The sequence below is a fragment of the Nyctereutes procyonoides genome, unplaced genomic scaffold (genome assembly GCF_905146905.1).
Source record: "Nyctereutes procyonoides isolate TBG_1078 unplaced genomic scaffold, NYPRO_anot_genome, whole genome shotgun sequence".
Taxonomy (NCBI): domain Eukaryota; kingdom Metazoa; phylum Chordata; class Mammalia; order Carnivora; family Canidae; genus Nyctereutes; species Nyctereutes procyonoides.
The window spans coordinates 33,185,735-33,204,854 of record NW_026575044.1 but is presented as its reverse complement, the minus strand read 5'-3'; positions in this window follow the sequence as shown (position 1 = coordinate 33,204,854).

The window sequence follows — 19,120 nt, the reverse complement described above, 5'->3', positions numbered from 1 at the left end:
ATTTCCATCACAAGGATTCCTCATGTTGCCGTCTTTAGCCTCATCTACTTCCTTTTTGCTCCACCACTTCATTAATCTCTGGCAACCACTAAATGGTCTCCATTTCTAAAATGTTGACATCACAGGAATGCTATATAAATGGAATCAAACTATATAATTTTGGTGATTGGCTTTTCATATCCTGCATAGTTTTCTGGAGATTCATGTAGGGTTTTGCTTGAATCATAGTTGATTCCCCCCCCCTTTTATAGCCAAATACTGTTCATTTGAATATTTATTGTTTTGAAACTGGCAAATCACTTTCCAGAGTGGTTGTACCATTTACATTCCCTTCAATAACGTATGAGTGATCCGGTTTGTCCACATGTGCCATTGTCCCTTTTAAAATTTTAGCCATTCTAATAGGACATAGAGATTGCTCATTGTGGTTGTAATTTTCACCTTCCAAATGCAAAAGATGTTGAACATCTTTTCATATGTTTATTTGCTGTCTGTATGTTCTCTATGAAATATCCTTTCATGTATTTTGTCTGTTTTCTTATTAGGTTGTTTATTCTAATGTGTGTCTTGAGAGGTTTTTGAATATTCTAGATACGTGAAGTTTGCAACTTTTTTCTCCTAGTCTGTATCTTGGCTTTTTATTCTCTTAAAATTTCTCTGTCTTCGACAGAGCAAAACAAAATAAGACTTAGGTCTAACATTAACTTTTACTTTTATGGATCATGTGTTTTGTGACAAGTCTAGGAACACTTTGTCTAGCTCTACATGCTGAAGATATTTTTCAGTGATGATTTCTGAAAGTTCTATAGTTTTATATTTTCCATTCAAATTTATGATCCAACTGAATATATTTTTGTATGACATAAGAGACTTAAGTCAAGGTTTGTATTTTCTGCTGTAAGGTCCAATTACTCCAGTACCATTTGTTGAAAAGGCCCTCCTCCATTGAATTAATTTTATGTCTTTGCAAAAATCAGTTAGCAATACTTACATGAGTTGCTTTCTGTGTTTTAAATTTTGCTCCATTGACTGCATGTTTTCCCTCTGCTAATAACCCACCATCTTGATTACTATAGCTATATAGTAAGTCTTGAAATGAAATAGATTCCATCACTCTTCCCTTTCAAAAAATGTTTACTTTGCCTTTTCATATCAATTTTAAAATAATCTGTTTATATCTAAAACACATTTTGCTAGGATTTTGATCAAATTGCATTAAACCTGTATACAAATTCAGGGACAATTGGCATCTTTACTGTGTTAAATCTTCCAAACAATGAACATGTTGAGCCTCTCCATGTATATGGATTATGTTTGGCCTCATTCATTAGCATTTTTTAGTTTTCAAATTCCATACGTGCTTATTAGATTTACATCTAAGAATTTCTTTCTTTCCTTTTGTTCCCCAGTGACTTTAAATGGCACAATAGCCTTTTCATTTGGTGTTTATATTCGTCATTGATAGATATACCTTTCTCACCTTGTTGCACTTGCTAAAACTTCCAGTTCTATGTTGAATGAGTGGTTAATGCGGACACTCACAATGTCCCTGATTTTAAAGGTAAAGAATCAGTCTTTTAGATCTGATCTATAGATATTCGGTAGATGCCCTTCATCAAATTAAGGATGTTACCTTTTATTCTTATTTTTCCGAAAGATTTTATCTTAAATGGGCATTGGATTTTGTCAAATGCTTTTTGTGCATTGACTAATATGATGTGATATTCCTTCTTTAGCCTTTTAATATGGAGGATTACACTAACTAACTTTTGAATATTGAAAAAAGGCTTGCATTCCAGTCACAAACTCCACTTGGTTATGGAGTATAAACTTTTCCTATATCACTGAATCATGTCTGCTAATATTTTAGTAAGGCTAGTCTTTGCATCTAAATTCATGAGTACTATTGGTAGCCTTCTTCGAATTCTTTTTGTACTAATTATGGTATCAGGGTAATAATAGCTTCATACAATGAATTGAAAAGTGTTCTTTCCTCTTTCATTTTCTGAAAGAGATTGTGTAAAATTAATCTTAATTTTCTCAATATTTTGTAGAATTCTCAAGTGAAACCACACTGAGTAGAGATTTTTAAAATATGAATTCAATTTCCTTTATAGTTATAGACCAATCAGATAAAATAGTCAACATTTGGTGAGTTATCGTTGTTTTGTATTTTGCAAAGAATTTCATCTAAGTTTTCTAATTTATGTATGCTGAGTTTTTTACAGTATTACTTTATCTTTTTGATATCTACAGGGCCTATACTTATATCTCTCCTGTATCATTTCTAATGTTGGCAGTTTGTGTCTTCATTATTTTATTCCTTGTCAATCCTCTTAGAAGTTTGTCAATTTTAATAATCTTTCCAAGGAAACAGTTTTATCTCATTAATTTTCACATTTGTCCTTCAATTTTCAATTTCATGTGTATCTGCTGTTACACAGTATTATTTCCTCATTCTGCATGCTTTGAATTTATTTTGTTTTTTTCTTTTTCGGGTTTTTGAAGTGGGAACGTGGATTATTGATTTGAGGCTTCCCCTCTTTTTTCAATATGCAGTTTAGTGCTATTGGTTTCCCTCTCAACACTGCTTTAGCTACATCAATAGATTTTGACATGTTGTATTTTTATTTTCAATCAGCTAAATGCATTTTTATGTCTCTTGATATCTTCTCTTTGATCCATGGATTACTTATGAGTTTTCTTTAGTCTCCAAATGTTTGTAAATTGTTATCTTTTTGTTATTGATTTCTAGTTTGATTCTACTTTGGTCAAAGAACACACTTCGTATGATTTAAAATCTTTTAAATTTGATGAGGTTTGTTTTATCATACAGTATATAGTCTATGTTGATATGTTTCCTGAGCTCTTGAAAAGAATATGTATTCGATTGTTGACAGGAAGGGTCTATAAGCATCAACTAGATCCTGTTGGTTGGCAGTGTTATTGAGTTTCTTCTATATCCTTGTTAATTTTCTAATTGTCCTGTCATTTGTTAGAAAGGTGTGTTGAAACTTCCAACTATATTTGTGGATTTGCTTATTTCTTCTTTAGTTGTCATATTTTGCTGCTTTTTTTTTTTTTGGTGCATACACATATAGGATTGCTGTCTTGGTGAGTCACTTCTTTCACTATTATACAATGTCTCTCTCTGTCTCAGGTAATTTTCTTTGCTCTGAAATCTAACTTAATCTGAACATCATATAGCTCCTCTTGTTTTCTTTTCATTAACATTTGAATAATATGTCTTTTTTCACCTTTTATTTTCACCTTGCCTCTGTCCTTATATTTGAAGTGAGTTTCTGTGAGACAGTATATAGCTGGGTCATGATTTTTAATCTACTCTGCCAATCTTTGTCTTTACTTCATGAAATTAGACATTTACATTTCATACATAGAGTGTTGTCTTAAGGCTGAAATCTGCAATTTAATTTTGTTGCTTTTTCCCTCTGCTTTTTGTTTCTGTGTTTTAACTTTTCTGCTTTCTGTGGTTTGCAAGAACATACTTTAGAATACCACTTCAATTTATCTAAAGTGCTTTTGAAGGTATCTCTTTGTATTGCTTTTTTTTGGTGGTTGCTCTACCTATTAAATTATATATACATAAGTTATCGTAGTCCAAGGATGTCGTGGTTCTGCCTGTTAGATAAAGTATAGAAACCTCATCTTCCTCTGTCTCCTTACTCACCTAAATTTGTAATTGTATTAAATATTTCCTCTCTATAGTTTTAGAACCATAGCAACAAACATTATGTTTTTGTATCACTCTTCAAATATAATTTAGAAAACTCAAGAGAAGAATCTTTTGTATTCACCCATATTTTGCTTACCAAGTTGCTTTATCTTTCCTTTGATGTTCAAAAATTTCCTCACCTATGTTCCTTTTGTGTTTAAAAGAGCTTACTTTATCCATTCTTTTAGGATAGGTCTGCTGATAAGAAAGTCTTTTAATTTATCTTCATCTGAGAATGTTTTGATTGTTCCCTTCATTCCTTGAGAATATTCTCCCTGGATGTAGTATTATGGATTGATTATTCTCTTTCAGCACTTGAAACGTGTCAAGTGTCGGGTCACTTCCTTTTGACATCTTTGTTTTCTGATGAGAAGTCTTGTTTCATTCAAAAATGTTCTCTCTGTAGGTCATATGTTATTTCTTTTTCACGGCTTTCAAGATTTTTTCTTTATCTTTAGTTTCAGAAGTTTGACTATGATATTTCTTGATATAGAATTCTTTGGGTTTTATTCTATTTGGGCTTTGTTCAGCTTCTTCAACCTTTAGGTTTCTTTAGGCTCATATCTGTTGCCAAATTTGGGGATTTTTCAGCCATTATTTCTCTGAGTACTTTTTTTCCTTTCTGCACTCTCTCTCTCCTCTTCTTCCATCAGTCTGCAATGTATTTTAAAGGGCAAATAGGAAGCAATGATAAGGTTTAATGAAGGAACTTGTATCATTAAGCCTTTAATGAGAAACAAACCACTCCACAACTTAGTGGGTTAAAACAGCAGTCATTTAATTAGTTCAAAAATCTTCGGATTGGCAATTTGAGCTGGTCTCAGTAGCACAGTTTTTTTTTTTAAGATTTATTTTTATTTATTTATGATAGACAGAGAGAGAGAGAGAGGCAGAGACACAGGCAGAGGGAGAAACAGGCTCCATGCCGGGAGCCCGACGCGGGACTCGATCCTGGGACTCCAGGATCGTGCCCTGGGCCAAAGGCAGGTGCTAAACCGCTGAGCCTCCCAGGGATCCCCCCAGTAGGACAGTTTTTATCTCCCTCCCCTGCTCTGCTCTCTGCTGGTCTTAGTCATGCATCTTTGGTTGGTTGCTATACTAGCTGGAGGTTAGTTGATGTACAAAGTCTTGGGAAAATTTGTCCTTATTCAAATGTCTCCTCACCTTCTAGCACACTAAACTGAATTTATCACATGGAGATGAAAGTGTTATAAGAGTTATGAGAAGTAAACTCCACTATGTAAGAAATTTTCAAGTTTTGCCATTGGTGTGTTTTCTAATGTCCCATTGACCAGAGTTAAGTCATATAAACAACCCAAATTCAAAAGATGAAAACTTGGGATCCCTGGGTGGCACAGCGGTTTGGCGCCTGCCTTTGGCCCAGGGTGCGATCCTGGACACCCAGGATCGAATCCCACATCAGGCTCCCGGTGCATGGAGCCTGCTTCTCCCTCTGCCTATGTCTCTGCCTCTATCTCTCTCTCTCTCTCTGTGACTATCATAAATAAATAAAAATTAAAAAAAAAAAGAAAAAAAAAGATGAAAACTGGACTACAATTTTCAATGGTAGGGAAAGATTTTTGCAATCCAGCTCAGGGCTATAGTCATCAGATTCACCTTTTTAAAAAAGTATTTTATACTTTAAGAGGTATTAGCTGCAGGAAGAAATAGTTGAGCATGAGAGATCAGATTAGGTAGGAAGAGAGAGAAAACAGGAGATTTAAAATATACTTAGGGGACAGAATTGACAAGTGATTGATAATGCATGATTAGAGAAAGAAGGATGTGTCATGTATTACTATTAGATTTCTGTCTTGAGCAATTTGTGAATAGTAGTGACATTTATTGAATTGAGAATCCTAGAAGTGGCAAGATATAGACAAGGGTAACGAGTTCAGTTTGGGAAAAATTTTATTTGAGATACTGAAAAGCATCCAAGTGGAAATATTGACTTTATAGTTCAATATAGGGCCAAGATCTTAGAACTGAGTTCTGGACTAAAAGAAAAGATCTGTAAGATACCAACTTATTGACCATATCTTTGGCTACAAGAGTGGGTTAGTTAAATGCTAGTATCCTAATAGTTGTATGGTTCTGAAAATATAAAAGATTGAACAAATACGAGATTCCATTGAATTCAGTATCTTTTGCATAGTCAGAAAGGTATTTTATTTTACTATTTTATTAAGATGAATATCTTTGGTATTTGTTTAAAAGAATTGTATATATATCAAGAGATAAATAATTACAAAATCCAATCTCGGCTATCACCCATGTTGAGAGCTACAGACGCTCATGAGTAAAGAGAAGAGTCAGATAATTATATGCTGGTAACAAGGAGTCAGTGCTATGTGATCGCAGAATCTAATCCCTCATGGTATTATGTAACTATTAATATAACAACTCCAATTAGAGTCATCTGATCAGGGTTGCCAAAAAGAATTCACTCAGTAAAATAAGGCAATACTCAAAAGTATCTGGGATATTTGACTTAGTTTCAAACAGTGAGAATTGAGCCAGATTTCTGAAGTCTAGAGATCATGACCAGCAAAAGTCTCTGGCCATATGTCACTTATGCCATATGTATGTATTTCTTAGTGTGCATGCATCTTCCAACTCTAGGGGTAATTAGAATAAAGTACAAAGATATTTCAAGAAGATTAAATTAAAATATTATCTTGGGATGGAATCTATACATCATTTTTGTGTAGATGAAATTAAATAAAATTTGGCATGTTTGAGTGACAGCCTTGTAAATCTAATTTAAAATTTTATTGAGTAATTGATTCAGAATGGTGATGTAAGTTAAAATCTTGCTAAGTTAATGTATAGTACATTATGAATATTTATACAAAGTTAAATTGTATCGCACTTGTAAGTTAATATCTGGGATTTATAAAGGTCCCTAATACATGAGAGAGATTTTTCTTGGAAAATCAACACTTAAAATAAATCTAAAATAGATTTTATTTATAAATTCTGCTTAAAATGTTTGAAGTCATATTCAAAGGCCCTTTAAAGAGAACTGTTCTTCTAGAATTATAAGTTGAATAGAATTTGCTAATTGAACTTAAGTACATGACAAGGGTTTTGAATTTGTAACTTCAGAAAATTAAAATAAACATAAAACTCTGCTAAGTCTTTCTTACATACAAAATCTACCTTGAACTCAAAGACAAGGGAATAAGTTAGAAGACTTTTTCATGAAATAGAACCTCAGTACCAGAGGCACAAGAAGAATGAAATTTGGAAGGGCAGTATAATGGGACCTAAAATGAGGCAAGTACAAAAATAGAACCAGAATGACATGCTAAGGATCTTGAGAGAGAATGAAACTTGGGTTGTACTGAGGTCAAAGTTAAATGCAATGAAGTCTTGTTGAGGCCAATATTAAATGCAATAACCAAAAATGTTAAAAATAGACAGCTAGCAAACAGCAAGGCAAAGGGTTGATTTTCTCTCCCCCTCCACCAGGTCACAGGGAAGCCCATTTGCAACAAACTTCCATTGAGTTCCTTCACTCCCTGTGTCTCCAATCTTGAATAATGAGAGGGAGAAGGGTTGTAAGAATAAGCCTATTTGTGTTGATTCAGGTAGTATGGGAGACTAGGTGCTCAGAGCAAATCATGAGCTTATAAGAACTAATTTTAAACCTACCTATATGAAGCAGACTTATTGCTTTATCCCTTCTTTTCCCCAGAATTGGAAAGATATGTTAGGTATCTTCCTTGTTCATACTCTCTCATTCATACCATGATCCTTAACACAGGTGTAAAATTCTACATATCTCTGAGTCTCATGATACCTCTCATTTCTCTCTGTGCTCAACCACTGACATTTTAATCACTCTCTCTGCATTCATTTTAAAAAGCAAAATAGCATGTCATTGATAATCTTCCTCTTTCCACTAGGCTTTTCCCTATCCTGGGTGACTTCCTTCCTTCTAAATAGCAATCAAATCTATTTCTCTCCATCCTACCATCATCTACCCATTAATCCTTCATCCCATCATCATCTCTTTTCTGGGTTATTGCTCTCACCTTTTAACTGATCTTGCTGACTTTGTTTTGTAACTCGTTCCTGTCTATTCCTCCATCTGCAGTGTTGATTCCTTATAAAATGTAAATTAGATCACTGACATCAGAATAGTGTCCAAATTCTTAAACAAATGGACTTCTTTTCAAGCCAGTTCTTTTTTTCACTTCACCTCTCATATTGTCTGACATCCATCTACTTCAGTAAGATTGAAATTCATTGAGTTCTCAAAAAATTCCTTGTACTCTTACCTCGAAGTCTCCACATATGTTACTTTCTTCCTGAAACATCAATCTTGTCTCTACCCATAAATTTCACTCTCGGTCATGATTTCTTTATCTAGTTCTTTCCTATATAACCAGTAGGTCCTAACTTAAATTTTACTTCCTTTATGAAGTTTTCTCTAAGATTTCCCCTATTTCAGGCACCCTGGATGTAGTGCTCCTATATCTATATATCACTAAATCTTTCTCTACTTCTTAATCAGATAATGTTTATACTTTTTGAAAATTACTTTGTTTTTTTGGTAGGTTCTTTGATCAGTATATATTTTGAAATGTTAAAGAGTTAGACTTTCCTAAACATAACATCTCTTCTCTTTATGTCTGCAAGCAATAGTCTGATGAATAATGTGTTATATTTTTAGAATTTCTTTCCCAGTTTAAGCCAGCACTGTTTCTTTTCTTAATGAAAACTATTTACACTATAGGAAGGTGTGCTTGAAGGATATGGCAAACCAAGATTCACTGATAATTAGGTGATATTAATAATTACTATTTCATAGGTTTCCATTTGTAGTACTGTATTAATGTATTAAACTTAGCTGGACATATATTAATAAAAATTATAACTTTTATTTCATTATATACTAATCACCATGGCTTCTTGCATGCATGCGTTCATTTGCCTCTTCACATCTTATTTAAAAGTAGACATTACTTCATTATCACAATTTAGGAAATAGAAAAACTTAAGCTGATAAAACTTAAGTAACTTGCCTCAGGTTTATGATTTATCCAGGTGAGGAAACCAAGGTGTATACTTACATAGTTAGGTGCCAGGGCTTGCCCTCTGAATCTCCCAAATGTTTTAGTAAGAGAATAATCTCGGATGCCTGGGTGGCTTAGTGGTTAAGCACATTTGCCTTCAGCTCAGGGTGTGACCCTGGAGTACCAGGATCAAGTCCCACATCAGGCTCCCTACATGGAGCCTGCTTCTCCTTCTGCCTATGTCTCTTCCTCTCTCTTTCTGTGTCTCTCATGAATAAATAAACAAAATCTTAAATCAATAAGAAAAGAATAAGCTCAGTTTAGGGGCACCTGGGTGGCTCAGGCAGTTAAAACTCTTGGTTTCTGCTCAGATCATGATCTCAGGGTCATAAGATTGAACCATGCATTGGGGTCCATGCTCAGGGTGGAGTCTGCTTGAGATTCTCTCTCTCCCACTCTCTCTGTCCTTCCCCCTGCTCATGCTCTCTCTCTCTCTCTCTCTGTAAAATAAATAAATAAAATCTTTTTTTTTTAAAAAAAAAAGACTGATCTCAGTATAAGGAGAGAAAGATTATGTTTTATATATGAAGCAATGTGACCTCAAGAAATCAGCATTTAAAATGGAAACAAGACCCTTACTTACTAGTTCTCACGCTAGTTTCTATTTTGGATTCTATTTATGTATTATAATCTGAGTGGCTCATACTACTTGTCATATTGGATATCATTAGATGTTTTTATTTTATGTTGAAACTCGTGGTAAGAGACATAGGATAGTTGACCTAGAAAATAAAAATTGAAGGCACTCTTTACTAAAAAGTGACTTAGTAGCTCGTGAAAAATACATTTACTTAATGAGGAAATATCATATGGCCTACCATGGCAACAAAATCAAGCACCTGCCAAGAGCATGTTCAAGAACTATGGGTAGTATAGTCCCAAATCCTTAATTAAGTGCCCTTTCCTATAAATTCCCTGATGTGTAGTCCATTTTACTAATAGCTACAAATATCCTTGGCACAGAAATGATTTCTTTTGCACTAAACATCACATATGCCAAGGGAAAGAGACAACAGTAGCAGAGCAAAACTGATTCTCACACAGAACAAAACTCACATGAGGAAGGTTTACATAGTATATGAATGGGGGTTGAAGGATGAAGTGGCAGGCTGGGGGAAAGGAAAGGGAACACAATTTATGTATTTCCTGTTTTAAGATGAGGATAAGTCTCTGCATTTCTATATCTTCCTCCATCCTCCAACTTTCCTTTCCTTCCTTCCTTCCTTCCTTCCTTCCTTCCTTCCTTCCTTCCTTCCTTTTTTCCTCTTTCTTATCTTCCTTTCTTCCTTCCTACATTGTATTAGGGATTCAGATGCATGGATCCAGGGGAGAAACATGTAATTTACTCAAAGAAAGGTATGGACCCTGCCAGAAGTGCTTGAACTCACTGCTCAATTTATTTATTTTAAAGATTTTATTTATTTATTTATTCATGAGGGACACACAGAGATAAAGAGGCAGAGACAAAGGCAGAGGGAGAAGCAGGCTCCCTGTAGGGAGCCTGATGCGGAACTCCATCCCAGGACCCTGGGATCATGACCTGAGCCAAAGGCAGAGCTCACCCAGGTGCCCCTCACTGCTCAATTTGAATAGCAAATTTGAAAATCATCTACTAATTCCAATCTATTTATTTAAAAACAAAGAAATAGGATATGTGAAAGTTTCTTGTTCTTTCTTGTTTTGATATTTTGTTATTTGTAAATTTAGAAATAATCATCTCAAAATGAAAAGGATATCATTCTAAATTGTAATTCAAATTTCTTTACACAAATCCTGAGACAGTATTAAGTGTAGGAGATATAGAAGAAAAAAACAAATATTATTTTTACTTTCTTCTATTTGTATGAATTTTGGTAATCTCCGTATTTTCTGGAAATGAAATTTTTCATTGACAAATGAGGGCATTGATACTTCTCTTATTTCACAAAGATTGAGGATTAAATTTGGGAGGGCATTTTGTAAACGCAAAAGGATTTGAACATGCTTATGATTATAATGGTGTGTTGTCTATCATTTTCTCAGCTCAGCCTTCATAGCACTTGCAATTACTAAATCAGTATTCATGCAGATTATATCATTTAGAAGGCTCCAGAGATCTCTTAATGAAATTATAAAAAAAAGCAAATATTTTATACACTATCAGAATGCATCAGTTCTGGATCAGTTGCCTAATAGGAAGAATAACCATAATGGTTTACAACAGAAAGTGGAAATATCTCTTTCAGTTGACATTCTAAAGGGATTTAGGTGGGAGAGAAACATTTATGCAGAGTGGATAACCATGCTCAGATTTGGAAAATGTGCCCTGGAATCTTAAATAAGTTCAAGTAGACAGGCGTTTAAAGCTACACTCATCAAGGCTAAGAAAAATGCTTTTCCTTTTGGTATTTAATTTTTTTTTTTTAAATCTGAATTCTTTACCCTAAAACTTTTCATTTCTCTCAGTAAAATTTGCAAAGCTGGTGTTGGTATCTTTAAAATTAAGTCATTCATAATTATTTTCTTTTCTAATCTGTTAATGAAGTCCTTTTATGTAAGCAAAATCTATATGATTTAAACTATTTTTTTTTCCTTTTCCCCAGAGACATTTTCAAAGAATACAATCCCTCTTAGAAAATTCTTGAAAGGATAATTTTTTTTTTTCAATTCTGCAAACTGTCTGGGAAACCCTGATTACCATACACATTTCTTGGAGATTCACCAGTGCATATTAGCTTATTAAAAGCTTTGCATCTTCTTGTTGTAGAAAAACATATTTAACTGTTTAAACCAACGTTTTTAAAAATTTCTTTGGCCATGAGTAATTGGACTCAATTACTCAAGAATCTTGGCTGCCTTGTCACTTAAGTAAAAGCTGAGAATCAACATACACAAATGAAACTGAATAAAAGAACTTTAGCCAAAATCTATCCAAATCCTAACCAAAATAAGAATAATTAGAAACTAATACGATATATTGACAAAGGACTAGGTGGTGGCTGGGAGAGCAGATAGTACATGAAAATAATTTTACGATATTTTAGTTAGCAAACAAGCACAAACAAATGTAAATCAGTCTGCTGTCTTAATTTCCTTTTGGTAGTTTAAAGATGATGGGGAAATGTATTTGCCCATTTCAAGTCACCTTGGCTCCTTCTAGTTAAATATCTGTGATAATTACAATTTTCTATCTTCCTCTTTATAAGATTCTTTTTGATCAAGGAATTAAAATCTTGTGATATTATTAGAAAGAAATATTCCCAAAGTTCTCTTTATTAAAATGACATAGATAGTCTGTTTTGAAGCATATATACCTAATTTGGTTGGATAGTGTATGTTACTTATTTGCTTAACATCAGGCTGGAATGATAAACAGACATATTTCTTTAACCCTGTTCCAACATTGTTTATAAACTTATAGGGGAATGAGACATGAGATTTGGAGGAAGGAGAATTAGCATATAAAATAATTAGAATGGAATTATTTGGAAAATCCAATCAAACACCAAAATATGTGATAGATCACTAAGATGGAAAGAGATCTAATAGATGTAGTAGATATGGTTTCATAGATAAAGGTTATCTCACATTTGGCATAAGCAAGGGTAGGAGAACAAGGACCTGAATTAAGTAAGTATCATAATATGAATGGATAAATTTGTATTTGGGCAGATTATGGAGGTTGTCCAATGATGGTCTAAGAGGTCTGTAAAGTGATGAGCTACCTCATGTGCTAGTAATTTGGCTGCCCCTCATAATGTTGAAGTGGAGGCCTCCTGTCAGATGCTGTGCAGTGGGGCTTCCTTTACTGAGTGGGGGGATGAAATGAATCAGTCTCCCACATTGCTCTTTACATGACTTGCCTCTTAGTCCCTGATCTGCCTCTCCCATTCATGTTTTTACACTACATTAGTATTTTCAAAATTGTGTTACCAAAATCATGTGTATTAGGTACATTGATATATACTATGTAAGGGAAAAAATTCAGCCTAGTCACATTGATAAGTGGTGAGTTAGGCCAAATCATACAAATCTCTTGATTGTGAAAGCCTCAAAACCTTATATTATTCTCATGTTCACACAGATTCTCCAAGAGGAAGATATTTTACAGTTTGCTAATTTTTTAAAGAATACTATTTTTGGAGGCAGCCCTGGTGGCTCAGCGGTTTAGTGCAGTCGTGGGGCCAGGATGTGACCCTGGTGATCCCGGATCAAGTACCACATCGGGCTCCCTGCATGGAGCCTGCTGCCTCTGCCTGTGTCTCTGCCTCTCTCTCTCTCTGTGTCTCTCGTGAATAGATTAAAAAAAAAAAAAAGAATACTTTCTTTTTTCAAGAAATGCCTAAGAAAAGGATTCCAAAGAGTTTGCCAATAGTGAAATTTTACAAGTCAAAAAGGTTTGAATTGTATTCTTCAATAAGTACAAATAAAAACATTTCTAGTCAGTATTCTGAATATATTGTCTGGAAGACACTGCTCTCCCTCACATTCATAAACAATGAATGCATTTTTCAATTTTAATCTAGAAATTTCACATTCTAGATGTGTGCTTGTCTTTCTGAACTTTGCATATGCCAAATAAATAATTCTTAAGATACAGGACATTTAAAAAACTGAATTAGAAAAAGAAGTTATTTATTTTGTTATTTTGTTGTTATTAACTACCTTTTATAAGGTAGTTTGGTGATCAACTGTATTAAGGGTTAATCCAATAAGCATACATGTGCTTTATTAATGCAAATAAAAGTTTGATTCTATAAGACTTTTCTGTTTTTGCAATAAATAGAGACAATATTGGAGAGTGGTATGAACATTAGATGTGGAGAGAGAAGATCTGAATTTTTATTCTCCTTCTTCTAAATTGACATTTGACCATGGGAAAAAAATTAAGGGAGTAGCAATGGAGTACACAGGTTCAAAGTATAAACACTGAAGCACCATGGCCTGACTTGGAAGTGCAGACTATCACTGATGAGCTTTATGATCTCAGACAAGTTATTTAACCTCTCCAGGTCTATACCTTTATCTGTTCAAAGGGATATTATAATGATACTTACTTCATAGAACAATTATTGGCACATAAAAAAAAACACTACATAAATTTGTTATAACTAATAATTACTCTGGGCTTCAGTATCTTCAACTAATGGAATTGGACTAGATCTGTTAGGTATTTTGTCACTAACACTCCATATTCTATGAATTATCTCATCAGCGAAGAAACCGGAGCATATCTTCCTTTATGCCAATGAAGAAACTATGTGAAATAGTAAAGAATATGCTAAAATTTTATTCAAGAGGTGTGGAATGGGATACAAAAAATATATAGACCCTCCCATTTTGGTAAAGCTGTTTCTCTTTTAATACCCATCCTCCCAATAAGACCATTAAATGCAGAATTATTCAGTTATTAAGAAAACAAAGTCTTCTTTTTGCAGCATAGAAGTTTATTTTACTTCAATCCAGGTCAGCAATTAAACAATTATTATTTGCAAGGACCTCCACCAAGAAGAAAAAAACAACAACAACGTATATATGGCTTCTCTTGAATTTATATCTAGTTAAAGATGTAGTTCAGTGGAACATTCCGGGCAGACTCAGAGCCATATCCATTTTCAGCAAGGGATGTTGTATGTACTGTGCTTGGGGAGATGAGCAGGATTCAGAGGAGGGAAGGGGCTTGGGGATGGTACTGTAATGCTGGGGGATTAGAACTGGCAGGACATCATGGAGGAGGACACAAGGAGGAATGTGCAAGAATTTTTCCAGGTGTCATACATCAGTTAGTCTAAACCAAGATTTCTTACACTTCATCACTATTGACATGTGAGCCTGGATATTTCTTTGCAGTATGGAGGGATCTCCTGTGTATTGGAAGATATTTAGCAGCATCCCTGACATCTGACAAACTAGGTGCCAATAGCAACCCCTCTCTCACTTGTGACAATCAGACATGTTTCCTGATATTGCCAAATATCCCTCAAGGGGGCAAAATCACCCTGGGTTGAAAATCCCTGAGGTAAAAGTTACAGAGTATCCAGTGGATAGTAGTTTTGTTTCAAGGAACAGGCATCAAGACAGTCTTGGATCCCTGGGGGAGGGAAGCAGCAGCTAACTTCCCTAAGAAATGAGAAGTGAAAGAAAGTTGTTGTGTTTTTTTTTCCCTTCCATGGCAATGATATATAGTAATTAAATTCAATTATGGCATATAACATAGAAAGGGGAAACATATAAAGACCAATTACAGACCATGGAAAGACCATTATTCCCTGTCATTAATAAAAGAGAGCATAAGATGAAATTGGCCATCTGCCACCATGAAAAAATTCTATTACAAATTTTTAAATTGATTAAAAGAAAAATCACAACTCATCAAAGTTTCACAATAACTGGGGAAAAAAGACCATTGAAATCTTGATTTCTCTTTGGCAAAACAAGAGGGACTAGATGTGATATGCATCTTTGATGTACTGCCCTTCACTCTTTCTTTGGGAATCTCAAGCAGCTGTCCTGCCCCTGGGCCCTGAGAGCAGAGACTGAGGTAGCTCCGCAGTTCATCAACTGCTCAGGCCAGCAAATGTTGGTGATGGGACTTCCTGGTTCAGACAACAGAAGGGGAAGGAGGGTGCAAACATTAATTTTGGGAAGCGGTAAAAGGCCATATATTTTGTTGACCCTTCCAGTGAGGCCTTCAGCCAGTGTCAAGTAATCCAAAAGCATTTAGTTTAACCTTTGCTCTGTCAAGCTGAGAACAAAACACAATTATGGTCATAAAACCTTTGCTGTTGGAAATAAAGAGACATTAGGTAAAGGTTATTATGTGGCAAAAGCATGTATAATTTTTTTTTTTCAAAACAAGATGGAAGAAGACATATCATACAAGGGAATTATATGAAGAAAGCATAGTAATTTCTAGTTTTGTGAAAACCTATTGCAGTGCTGTTATTTCTATTTTTAGAAAAATCTAATGCAGAGTCTAAAGAGAAATCTATGTCACTCACTAGATAGAAAATATGAGTCTGAGTTTTACGCTAGAAATCACATCTCTCAAGTGAAATTTTGCACTTACACACATGCGCACATGCACACACACACCAATTAGGCAACTAAAGGATTATTACGTTCCTGGCAGGGACTGCCAAGGAGCATGGTTCTGAATCATGTTCATTGCTCCTATTCAGGTCACTGTCTATAATTCAGGCTTATTCAAAAACACTTCACTTTGTCAGTTCTCAGCACACTATTTTTAGTGATAAAGAGTTGCCATTAGAGAGAAAGAAATATGGTTCTCTGTCTTTTGTTAAAAGACACCTATTCTGCAGCAGAAATACTTATGCATCTTTCACTTGTTCTCTTGCATTTACTCACACCTTGACATGGAAAACTTGAGGTCTTTTATGGCTAATTATTCCAACTTCACCTTTTTCGTTGTTAACGTGACTAGATGCTGTGATGTGATCATTATTTAAATGAAAAGATGTCTTGAAATTCCTTACTCTTTTTATTTTAGGCAGATCATTCAAATCTTTTGAGAGACATTAGTATACCATTTCCAGGAAAGCAGAGTTTATTGAATCTTTCAAATACTCTCTGCTTAGTTTGGCTGTCATCATACCATCAGTTGTGAAGTATATAAATAACCTCACTTTAACATATGAGAAATAAGAAAAAAAAAAGACTCCTTCTGGATGTTAAGATGTGAAATTAAACTCCAGGTGCTTTTTGGAGTTATTTGGGACATTTCCAGTTGTCAATATGGAAATCTCGTCACTCAGGGTAGGGATCTGTTGCCATGGGGAAGCAAAAGCTGCATCGTTTGACAAGTTGGCAGTTGTTACAGTTGGTAGAAGAGGAAAAACTTAGAGACAGGTATTGGAAGATGACTGTTAACTGGGGATTGGTGAACTGGCTTGGAAATAATTATCTTTCTTTCCTACTCCTGGACATTTGTCTATGCATAAAGATTATGGACATTTAGGCACATTGATCCTAGAATTTAGGCATAAATATGTCTTTCAGCCACATAAATTAATTTACAACCAAGCATTTAATTAATTCACCTCTAAGATTCTGACACCAAGTCCAACATTGGTGGCAGGGGAGGGGTAAGAATTCCACATAACATCAAGGAATTCTCTGACACCAGCTGGGTGTCCTACAATTCTGTTTAATTCCACACTACCTATTTAGAGATAGCATCAGATTTCACAGGTTAAGGACTCCATGCCACAATACTGCCCTCCACTTCAGATGCCACTTCAGATACCACTCCAGGTTGTCACCTGTACTTCTCACAGATGATAAATCAGAAGTTACCATGGGTACCTTCATAGGTTCAATTAATTTGCTAATGTGACTCAGAGTACTCAGGAAACCAGTTTACTCACTAGTTTACCAGTGTATTACAAAGGATTTTATTTTTTTATATTTTATTTGTTGTTGTTGTTGTTACAAAGGATTTTATGGATATGAGTCAACAGCCAGATGAACAGATGCATAGGTCATGGTAGGTGAAAGGAGGCAGAGTTTTAATGCTCCCTGAGTTTGCACTCTCCCCAAATCTCCAGGTGTTCACCAACCTTGAAGCTCTTGAATGCTCTCCATTTAGGTTTTTATGGAGGCTTTATTACTTAAGATGTGATTGATTAAATCATTTGCCATTTGCAATTGATTCACCTTACAGCCTCTTTCCTCTCCACAGAGGTCAGAGGAGTGGAACTGAAAGCTCCAACCTTCTAACCACGTGGTTGATCCTCCTGGCAACTAGTCTCCATTCTTAGGTGTGGTCCAAAAGTCATCTCATTAACATAATGAAAGGAAGCATAATTTATCACCCTAAAATACAACTATTTGTCATGGGGATTATTGTAGGCTGATTATTTTTAAGAAACAGCATACATAAGAGAAGCTCTGAAAGTTGAGTAGAAGTTATTCTTTTGCAAGAGACACTCATATTTATAGAAGAATCTCTATTTATAAGGGTGTCTCTCTCTCTGTACCAGAAAGAGGAAAATTACTCTAGAAATTTATCAATTAAGAAGGCATGGACCTGGGACACCAGGGTGGCTCAGCGGTTGAGCATCTGCCTTCCACCCAGGGCGTGATCCTGGAGTCCTGGGATTGAGTCCTTCATCGGGCTCCCTGCATGGAGCCTGCTTCTTCCTGTGTCTACGTCTCTGCCTCTCTCTCTCTCTCTCTCTCTCTCTCTCTGTGTGTGTGTGTGTGTGTGTGTCTCTCTCATGAATAAATAAAATCTTAAAAAAACAAAAACAAGAAGGCTTGGACTTAACTCTGCATAACAACCATACCCTTGTTTACTGTGCTGTGCCTGATCACTTCCCATAACTGCTTCCTTTAGCCCCCAAATCTTCTGTTTTTAGCTGGAGATACTTAAACTGATGGCTTGGATCATTTCAGGGTGTTACTCAGTTTTCCTGGGTATCTCCCATGTATACAGAAGGTATACATGTTATTAAACTTCCATTTTGTTTTCTTTTCCTGTTAATCTTTCTTTTATATACAGGAGGTTCTCAGTCAAGAACCTAGAAAAGTAGAGGGAAAAATTTTTTTTTCAGATAAATTATGAACTTTATGTATATTTCACCATTTAAAACTCAGAACATAAGAAATTTCACTTTCTGGAAAATCATCTTATTAGAAATACATGAAGTGCACTTAAAACAAGGAAATTGGTTTCTTGGTACCATCAGTGAAATGGACACACTCTCATCCATTCCCTCAAATGAAGGTTTTGTCAATTTTTTCTCCAAACATAGACCTCTCAATTTGGGGAGGTCTGAGTGAACTTTTTTCTGGAAATTACAGTGAAGACGCAGACCTTAAATTTGGGCCCTCCCAAGCAATATCACATTAGAAAAAACTATTTTACCCCCAAAGGGCTGTGTCTTTGCTGGTTACTCGGCATCTGCAGCCCCTACAATATTTCAAAAGACACATTTATCACTCTCATTACTTAGGTAATTCCAAGAGTTTTAGGAGCTCTTAGCAAAAAAAAAAAAAAAAAAAGAGATCAAAGACTAAATATATATTTCTTATTATAAATCACAATATCACAAATACTCTTTTTGGAATGATGATATATTCAATAAAAATGTCATTATTCGTTTGAACTGGGCTATGGCTTCCGAGAGTGTCAAACACTGAACTAGTAGGTAAAGAGGTTAAAGGCCTCTTTTGTTTAGTCCTAGTGAGGTTTTCATTAAAGCTATTGTATTCCATTCCATTCCCTCAATGCCCTCAAAGAGGTTGACAATTAGGCAAAAGTTCAGAGAAGAGCAAGGAATGTTAAGTGGATTGAGAAATT